The following is a 10,394-nucleotide window of genomic DNA, read 5'->3' on the forward strand; positions in this document are numbered from 1 at the left end:
AAAAAAAAAAAAAAAAGAGTCAGACACTCAACTGACTGAACCACCCAGATGTCCCTAGTGTGACCTATTGATCAGCATCTTGGTATGTGGCTTCCATCCTCAAATTTACCTCATGATCCAATATGGCTGCTGAAGCACCAGTCATCACGTCACATCATATTGGGTTGCAGGCTGGAAGGAAGAAAAGAAAAGCTCCCTTTAAGCAGCCTTGTCAGGAGTCTCACAGAACACTCTTGCTTACATCATTGCCAAAATCTAGTCACATAGTCTACACAGATGCAAAAAAAGTCTAGGAAATGGAAGGGTTTTTTTTAGGAAGACACATTGCCACCCAGAATATAACCCAAGTTCTGCCACCAAAAAAAGAAGCAAGGATAGATATTGAGGAACACTCAGAATCTCAGCCACAGTTGGGAAGGAAATGTAGGACATCTTTAGTATGTTTTTAAGTTTTCTTTTTCCGTCAGAAAGGTGTGCCACTTTGAAAAGTTAAAAAAATAAGTAAAAGAACCACCTTGGGAAAAACAAGAAACTCTGAAAAAGAAAGATCAGTGTTTAACTCAGGAGTAGTTTCTGGAGGTAGAATTTCCGGCATCAGAGAGATAAATGGTGGTGTTTTAGAAATGGTGGTAGAGACCTTGCCAGAGAACTTCGCCATCGCACACGGAAATATGGAAGGCTTATCCAGTTTGTGTGAGAGTTTTGTAGGCATGGATGTCCATTCCCTTCTATATGAAGCCAAAATTCGTCTCCATGTCTGTCCACCATTCTCTCCATTTCACAGTGTGTCATGGAATATAAAATTCACAGCCCACTCCAATGCAGTTCTCTCTTCTTCTCCCCACAGTCTCCCCCTGCTCAATTACCTGAGAGCTCTTTCCAAAATGCAAAGCAAGCCTGTCCTTCTGCTGCTTAAATCCCTCCCAGGCTTCCTGACCAAGGCAGGAAAACTCTCTCCCCATGGAGCCCTTTTCCTATTTTCAGTCCTATCTTCTGTCTCCTCCCTTTCCCCAAATCCAGCCTTCAAGAAGCTTCCCCCTGGGATGTCCCACCTCTCCTTTGTCTGCTGAGCAAACTCCTACTTTCCCTTTAGTGCCTTCCTTAAAGCCACCTCCTCTGGGATGTCTTCCTTGATTCCTCCCAGTCACAGCCCTTTTTCTCTTTCTTTTGTATCCCTGTGACCCTTTGTGTACCCATCTCTGCCTGGATCTGTCAGCTGGTCTGTCTTCTCCACCAGAGCATGAACTCTTTCAGAGCAGGCACTGGGCTCCATTGTTGTCCGTGCCTTGCTGCCAAGCACGAAGTCTAGCATCAGCTATGTACCCAACATGAGGCAGCTACAAATCAGTAGAGCGTAATGGTAACGAGCCTAGACTCTGAGGTCAAAGCCGGGCTATGCTGCTGACTGTGACTCTGCATCTCCATTCCTCAATTTCCCTACCTATAAAAAGAGGGTAATGATACTTCCTATCCCCCAAGTTTTTGTTGAATGAGGAGACATGGGGTGCCTGGGTGGTTCAGTCGGTTGAGCGTCTGCCTTTGGCTCAGGTCCTGATCCCAGGGTTCTGGGATCCAGCCCAACGTCAGGCGCCATGCTCAGCGCTCCCCCTGCTTGTGCTCTCTCCCTCTCTCATTCTCTCAAACGAATAAATTTTTTAAAAAATCTAAATAAGGAGACATGTGCAAAGGGTTTGTCATTCACTACGTATGAGTTATTACTATTATCTTCATTATTTCTGAATAAGGTGCAGTAAGGACACACATAGCTCTCTTCCTCATCAGCTTAGTGATTTTGATTAGGCAAGACTATCTCTCTGCGAGATGCAGGCTGATGTTGCTTAAAAATATTTTGTGTCAATCACACACTGGCATGTTGACTTCCTGGAGAAATTCGGGCAAATTACAAAACTCCATCTCTTTGCTCGAACACTCTTGCCTACTTCCTCAGCCCTTGTCCATTTGCAGGGAGCCCATTTGGTAACTCAGAGTGTTGGAAAAGTCTTGACTGGAAAGGGTTAATCCCAGAGCCTTAGCAGGAATCGGGCTCTGGGGAAAGTGGGGTTTCTAGCGATGATGGCTGGCGAATGAGGCCTTCCTGCATCCATCTGAGGGGCTGGGCAGCATCGCCATGGTGACGCAGAGTGTGGGTCCACTTTCCATTCATGTGGGGCTTTTTATTTCTCTTGTGCTGGTGAGGTTCAGTTAAACTACATTATGATGAAATGAGGCACAAAGGGAAATGCTTTGCTCAGCTGGGGTGGCATGAGAAGTTATTGGAAAGGCAGGGACTTGATCCCTGATTCATTCAATAACAAGTATTTATGGAGCCTGTTCTGTGCCCGGCCCAATTCCAGGTATGGAGGACTCAGCAGAGAACCAGTCAGACCCAAGGGAGATGGCAGGCAATAATCAAAGAAGCAAACAGATGCCATATTTCCCTGATTCGAGGATGCCCCCCATTTTTACATTTCTGAAATCAGACTGGAGGCATCTCATAATTAGTGGTGGTCCTAAGAACATTTTTTTCTTTCACAGTGATACATAAAATAATGCTGCACTTTACAACTGATGGCATCTGGGATTTAATAAAAAATAGTAGTATGTTTCAGGTGATGGCATCCTAACCCTCCTTGATACTGATTTGTTTCCCTTCCAGTAAAGTTACAGTAGAAACTTGAGCCTGAAATGCACCATGATATCTCTGACTGATGTATTCCTGGGACTTCCTTAGAAATCCTCAGCTCTCTCAGTTATATCTCTGTGAATCCACTTTCCTCTCAAACCAATAAAGATCCTGCCTGTATCAGTAAAGAATTTGGCTGCAAATAAGAAGAAAATCCAACCAACAGTGACTTACACTAACTTGCTTAACCCTAGGGCTGGTGCAGCTGCTCAAATACATTGTTGGATACACATTTTGCCCTACCATCCTCAGCCCATGACAGTAGTCCTCATGGTCACAATATGGCTCCTGCAATTCCTGGCCTCACATCCATGTTCCGGGCAGGAATAAAGAAGAAGGGCAAAGAGCTCATCAATCTTTTCGCTTTTTTTTTTTTTTTTAAGTCAGGGAAAAAAGCTTTTCCAGAAATCTCACTTGGCTGACTTTGCCTACATCTCGTAGACGACTGTGGTGTCACGTGCTGAGCTAGAAAGGGGGATGAAAAAGACAATTGCGGAAGAAGGTGAGAAGCAACAGTATCTGCTCTGCTCAAGAAACAGAACAATGCAATTCTATGAGCGCACTATACATGTGTGTGTAACAGCACCGGTGGTGGGGCTCGGAAGGAAGAGGGGCTGCATTTCCCACTCCTGAAGGGAAGGCACTAGACAGATTTGTCTCACCTGAGAAGGTCACAGAAGTTAGTCCGTACACATTGAGACAAACCCTGGGTTTCTTCACACTTGTCTCCAAATATCTAACCAACTCGAGAAATGGGATGATCTCATGGACCCTGGCCATGTGTTACTACCGCCCAAATAAGAGGGAAATAAACATTTCGGATCAGGGTGATGAACCTCTAATAGAGTCCAGACTCCATTCTTCCCAGAGAGACTGAAATGACCCCAAGAAGACAGTAGCAAACAAGGAAACAGGGTTGCTGGACAGGGAGCCAGGAGATGGAGAAAGTCTCCTTAACCACTACCCGTGCCTTGAGGGCAGGCCTCTAGACTTGGGCAAGGCCCAGCCGGGCTCTCACACCAAGGGGAGGGGGAAGAGGGGCCGGATCAGAGGAGGGACCCTGGGGGTGGGAGTCGGCTTCTGGGGAAACAAGCACATTAACAAAGGTGTCACCCTCTGACCACCTTCTTTCTCAGTTTGATGGTCTGGCTTTTCCAAATAGCTTTTCATCCTAGGCTTGTCAACTGACACGTCACTGTAATTCCTTTCGGAAATGGTAGGAAAACTACACACGCTCACAGAATTTACGGTATCTACAGTAGTCGATTGCAGAAATGGCCACAATCTTTCGTCACTCCCTTTGTAGGCACCACGTTGCAACATGACTTTTCAGCCCCTCCCACTAATAACAATGGGCTATTCCTCCGCTCCTTGAATTCAGGCTGCACTAGTGACTTGCTTGGCCCAGTACAACACCGTGGGTACTGTTCCCAGCTGAGGCCTCGGGAGAACGCGCCCACTTTTCTCTCGGGAATTCATGTGAGGGCCGGGCTAGCCTGCCACGGCACAGGGGGCCACGTTGCGCAGAGGAGCTGCCCCCACCGAGGCCATCCTGGACCAGCCAGCCCCTGGGTGGTCAGGCAGCTGACTGCAGAGCGCGTGTGAGCCAGCCTAAATACGCCAACTGCCGAATCACGAGCTAAATAATGGTGGTCGTTTCAAGCCTCTCAGTTTTGGCTGGTTAAGCAGAAAGAGCTAACTGATAGACTTACTGCATGCCGGCCACTGGCTATGTACTTTAGGTAATTGTCCTATTTCTTGTGACTGTATTAGTACTTACCAGTGTGTAGAATGTTTTAGGAGGAGAAATAGCTCCCAGCCCGCCCCTCAGTTTGCTTCTGCCTGTTCTTCCATTCTGATTAAATTTCTGTATAGTCATTTGCTCCACGGAACTTTCAGACTCTGACAAAGGGACTGGAATGTTCTGTGATAACCCCCTATCACTCCTCAGTCTCCTATCACCTTAAAGGTGTGTGGGGTTAGGGAAGTGGCACACCAGTTGGAATCCATCCAACTTCTCATTCTGCGAGTGGCTCTTGGGGGGGCTTTCTTGCTGTTTTTAAGTCTAGGTAGGTTCCTAGATGTCAGGGACCAAGAGACGATCCCTTAGCACAGACCGTCCTAGGGCACCAAGGGGAGAATGAAAGATACTTGATACTTTCGATGCAGAAAGAAGTGGGAGTAGATGAAAGGTGGTAGCTGAAAGCCTTTGGCAGGATGACAGTCACCAAAGCAGTGACCATGGTAAGTGCCAAGCCAGGGCAGCCTCGTGCCCAAGAGCAGGGCGCGGCCTCAGGCTGGTGGTGCTCCTGTGCGGACAGCCGCGCTCCGCGGAGGATATCCTCACTCTGGATCTCACTGTGGGATGCGAGGCACAGTTTGCTGCAGCCCCTTGAGGTAACAGACACTTATTTAAAGTCAAGGTGTCTGCCAAAAGATAATAGCTTTAAATGTAAAATTACAAATCATTATGGGTAATGTGATGCAAATTGCAATAGAAGCATTGGCAGTATTTTACTTTGATTTCGTGTTTGCTTTTCTTTACACTGCCAGCCCTGTCTAAAGTTGCTGCTAGGGACGCCTTGTTCCCACCATTTCCCCTTTGGCCCTGATGCTGATACTGTCCACTCCGGGAGGACATGCGTGGAGGCCGAGGAAACTGTGGGGGAGCCCTCCTACCCACACCAACTGTGGTTATTTCTAAGAAACCCAGCCTTTGCTTTCTCAACGTTGGTGCCTTCATTTACCCTGTGTGCCGACCCTGGATGTGTTCAGTTTCTGCTGGGAATTGGAAGTCAATTTTAATGGTTAATCCAAAAGGCATCCTTCATCAAATGCTAAGCAAAGGCTATTAAATAACCAATTGGCTGGATATGTTTCCTTTACTGTCTCTAGGCCTCTCCTGGAGGAGGAAAGCCTTGTAAGCTCCTGGGTCTTTAAAAGGTTCAAACTCCAGTTCTGTGTTCTTTCTTCCCAAGGGCTAGGGGAAATTGAAAAGTGGCCATTTCTCAACGGCTTCCCTTTACCGCCATGGGGAGGCGGATGTTGCTGAATTTAAAATCTGTCTCTAAGCAGCAAAACCAGAGGAGAAAAGGATAAGCAGCAAAAAAACCAAACAAACAAAAAAACCAAAAACACCCCCAGAAGTGTTAAAACTCTCTTTGGAATGTTCTAGATCAAACTTCTTTCAAGGAAGGAGGCTCAAATTGGCTGACCATTCATTCATTGAGAGAAGCAAACGTGACCCCAAATACAGTCTCTAAGGGGCAGCAGCTGAAAGGATCCTTGACAAAGGTTTCTGGAGTTTTCAGGTTGAGAACTGTCTCCTTGAGGGGCTGTGTGGATCTCTCTTCATCTTCCTTTCTCTCAGCTCCCCTGCGGCCACCTGCTTCCGAGGAGCTCAGCACTCATAATAACAAGGAAACCTAGAGGCTGAAAATAGAGCTGATTTCCCAGAATCTCAGGTACCGAGAGGGGAGGGGGTGGGGACTTCTTGGACATGAGCTCACGTGAGCTCACGACATGTGGTTGTCCTGTGCCCTGCAGCTCTGCCCAGCTCCTGGTGGCAGAGAAAGAAGCTGGTCTCACTGGTAAATACTGCAGAGGTTTTCACTGTGTTTTCGTGGCAAGGGCTGAGCTTCCACGCACTGGAAACACGGGCTGGACTCAGATGAGTCTGTGGCTTGACGACTTTTTCTAATGAAAGTGCTCCATCTGGGGCACCTGGGTGGCTCTGTCATTAAGCGTCTGCCTTCAGCTCAGGGCGTGATCCCAGGGTCCTGGGATCGAGCCCCACATCAGGCTCCTCCACTGGGAGCCTGCTTCTTCCTCTCCCACTCCCCCTGCTTGTGTTCCCTCTCGCTGGCTGTCTCTCTCTCTGTCAAATAAATAAAAAATCTTTAAAAAAAATTTAAAAAAAAAAAAAGAAAGTGCTCCATCAATTCCTAACCACGGGAACTGCATTAGGTCAACAGCCCCAGGAGTCTTGGCTTGGCTGTTTGGCACCTGAGCACTTGAGGTCATCTGTGAACAAGGTCTGTCCGCCCAAGGCATCGCCTCCCTGAGACCTTTGGCTTCTGAAGTACACTTCAGATTGGTGTGAAACTTATCATTTCAAAGGCAGCTCTGAAACTTGTCCAGATGGTCCTGACCCCATCATGTTATACACCACCTAGAAGCAAGGTGTCTCCAGCCATTAATACTGTTCGCAGCACACTTACATCAGAACATATCCTTCCCCATCTCCTTCGCTCAGAGTACTGACCCAAGAAAATCATAATAGCCAAATTGTCTAGGAGTTCTCTATTGCCGTGTGATAAATTATCTCAAGGCTTTGCCGGTTCAAACAGCAATAAGGGTTTATTATCTCACACAGCTTCTGTGGATCAGAAATTCAGGAGTCATTTAGCTTTACAGTCCTGGTGCAGGGTCTCTCGTGAGGTTTTAGTCAAGATACTAGCTAGCTGGGGCTGCAGTCATCTGAAGGCTTGACAGGGGCCAAAGGGTCCACTTCCAACAGGCTCCCTTACCTTGCTGGCAACTTGATGCTGGCTATTGGTAGGAGATCTCAGCTCCTAAACTATGTGAAGGTATTACTTTTATTAAATATAAATATATACTAATTATAATTCTTGTGGGAATGAGGGAACAGGAGCAGAGGCCCCAGTGATTTCTTTCCTAAGCCAGGTCAAGGGCTTCACCCTACCTGGCATCCCAGGCAGAGGGGCCATGTCTGAAGGTGGCTGGCTGCCCTCTGCTGTGGTCCTGAGGGCTGACTTGTGGCTCATCACAGTGGAGAAATCAATTCCTGGCATTGAGCTGTGGGAGGTACCCCGTGAAACAAACCCTTCTCCTTTAAAAGGAAAATGTGTTCTCTCCCACCCAGAACACCCCTGTGGGCTCATCCCTGCATGGGCGTTGACAGGAAGGGGAAGTGGAGCAAACAAAGGAAGGAGGGGGCACTTCCTCTCACAGACTGGATTGCTGAAGCAGCTGCTTGAAGAAGATTCCTCTTCTCTGTGGGTCTCCCAGACAGGATGCCCTGTTGCTTGTCCAGAAAGTACTTTCTCATGTCGCTCTCCCATCCGAGAATGTATTTCATCTCTGTTGTTTCTCATCTCTCTGCTTGCCCACTCTCTCCAGGCAGAACATTTCCCTCCCTGCTCCCTGCTTTGGCCATGCTGCTTGCCCAGGAAAGAAACCCATTTCACATTAAACTCGAAAAGAACATATAGACATAGAATCACCATGTGGCCTGGAAATTCCACTCAGAGTTATGTACCCAAAAGAATTGAAAACAGGTATTTAAATAATACTTATAAATGCATGTTCACAGCACCATTATTCATACTAGCCAAAAGGTAGAAACAACTCAAATGTCTATAAGAACAAACAAAATCTGATAAGCATATTCATATGGTGGAATATTAGTCAGCCCTAAAAAGGAACGGAATACTTCAACATTCTACAACATGGATAAACCTTGAAAACATCATGTTGGGGCACCTGGGTGACTCAGTTGGTTAAGCATCTGCCTTTGGCTCAGGTCATCATCCTGGGGTCCTGGGATCAAGCCCTGCATCGGGCTCCTTGCTCAGCGGGGAGCCTGCTTCTCCTTCTGCCTGCTGCTCCCCCTGCTTGTGCACTTTCATTTTGTCAAATAATTAAAGAAAAAAGAAAGAAAGAAAACATCATGTTAAATGAAAGAACCCAGACACAAAAAGGTCACTTATTGTATGATTCCATTTACATGAAACTTCCAGAGTAAGTAAAGCCACAAAGACAGAAAGCAAACTAGTGGCTGCCAGGGGTTGAGAGGAAGGGGACAATAGGAAGTGATTGCTTGATGGACATGGGGTTTCCTTTTGGGGTGAAAGTGATGAAAATGTCTTAGAACTGGACAGAAGCAATGGCTACACAACATTGTGAATGTACTCAGTCCCCCTGAACCACACACTTTAAAATGGTTAATGGTTAATTTTGAAGTTATGTGAAATTTACCTTAAAAAAAAAAAGCCAATGCTTAGAAAATAAAATCTGATAACAATTTGGGGGAAAAAAAGAGAAAAGAAATGTTTGAACTCATGTAAATGAAAAGTCCAGGACGGATGCTGTTGGCTTCAGACATGGTTGGTACCTGGGACCGGGTGATGCTGCCAAGGTTTGGCCTCCATTGCTCAGCTCCATGAGCATCTTGGCAGCCCTCGCCTGGTGGGAGGAGAGGGCCACTGCCAGTTCAGCTGTCCCAGGAAGCTTGGCGAGCAAGAGAGAAGACTTCCTCCTGGCTGGGTCATGTGTCTGTCCTTGGAGCAGTCACCCTGATCGGAGCGTGGAGACCTTTGCCTGATCTGGCTCTAGTCCAGGATGGGGTTGGGGGAGAAGGAGTGAGGTCAGCACCACCAAGGCTCAGGGGCTGAGGAGATTACTGTGGAATGGGGAAAGGGAGATTCCCTGAAGGAAACGGTGCTGGGTGGTGGAAGTAATCCTTCATGGAGCCTTCACTGGGCACCCTTGCCATCTTCCCGGGGAGACCTCCCCTCTTCCCCCCTCACCATGTGCCAAGGCCCAGCTCCTTCCCCAAAACATCTCTGCCCAAGGTCCAAGGGCTGGGGGGGGGGTGGTAGGAAGCTAAGACCATGCTTATGTTAATCATTTTATCTCTGGTAAAAACATATCTGCTTGCTTAGAAAATAGTAGGGGGAAAATATACGAAAATGATATCCGGGCTATCTATCATTGAGTGGTGGGATTATGGTTGATTTTCTGCTCCCTTTTTTATACCTTTTATCTGAATTTCTTTTTATAGAGCATGTTCTACTTTTATATTCAGAAAGCAGCTTTTTTTTTTTAAACAAGAAGCCTTCGTGCCGTGGCATATTTCTTTTTATTTTTTTTTCTTCGAAATTTAGCAAAGGATAAAGAGAATTGAGACCCTGAATCTATCTTCAACACAGGATGATTTCTCTTTTTTCTTTAATTTTAGAACTTTGTAACCCCCCTCCCACATTACAAGAAATATGAATAAAAGAATTCCTTAGCAGGTTTATAGATTTTACCCATAACATGCTACCGTGCACACTCAGTTAAAATAAAGCGGGCTGAATGCCACCGCCCACCCCCAGCCACGTTTATTCTGAGGGCTAAGGTCGGTCCCTCCATAGCCTGGGGCTGGGGGTGGGGGGTACTGCGCTCCCTCAGCAGCCGCCCCTACAAGCCCCTTCTTCATATAAAAGCTGACCCACGCAGCCTGGCTACTGTGTGTTGGCAGCTCCACGCTGCCACGTTGGAGTTTCTGCAGCCCCTCGTGGCAACTGCAGAGGTTCTGAGTGACCTTGGCTTTGTGCGAAGCCACGGGAACTTCCTGCTTTGCAGACTTGCTGTAGGAGAGCTCTGGGGTCTGAGCAGGGTAAAAATTACCCCTGCTGCCTGCTTTCCTCTTCCTGCTGGGTCCCTCCCCGGCTTCTCCACCACCTCCCCTGGGTCCTCTCTGGCCAGCTCAGCTTTTGTGTTTGGGCCAGGCGGGGCGGGGGGGGGCGGGGGTGACCATTTGGCTCAGCTCCTTGTTTGTCAAGAGTCCAACATTACCAGGGGTCTCGCCTGGTTTCAAGTATTTCCCGGTGCCTTTCCTTGCTCCATAGTCAAGTTTCTAGCCAGGATTTCTTGGCTCTGGGAAAGACAGAGTGCCTGTCTGAGCCTTCTAGGCCTGTGTTTC

The sequence above is a fragment of the Ailuropoda melanoleuca genome, chromosome 4 (assembly GCF_002007445.2).
Source record: "Ailuropoda melanoleuca isolate Jingjing chromosome 4, ASM200744v2, whole genome shotgun sequence".
NCBI lineage: Eukaryota > Metazoa > Chordata > Mammalia > Carnivora > Ursidae > Ailuropoda > Ailuropoda melanoleuca.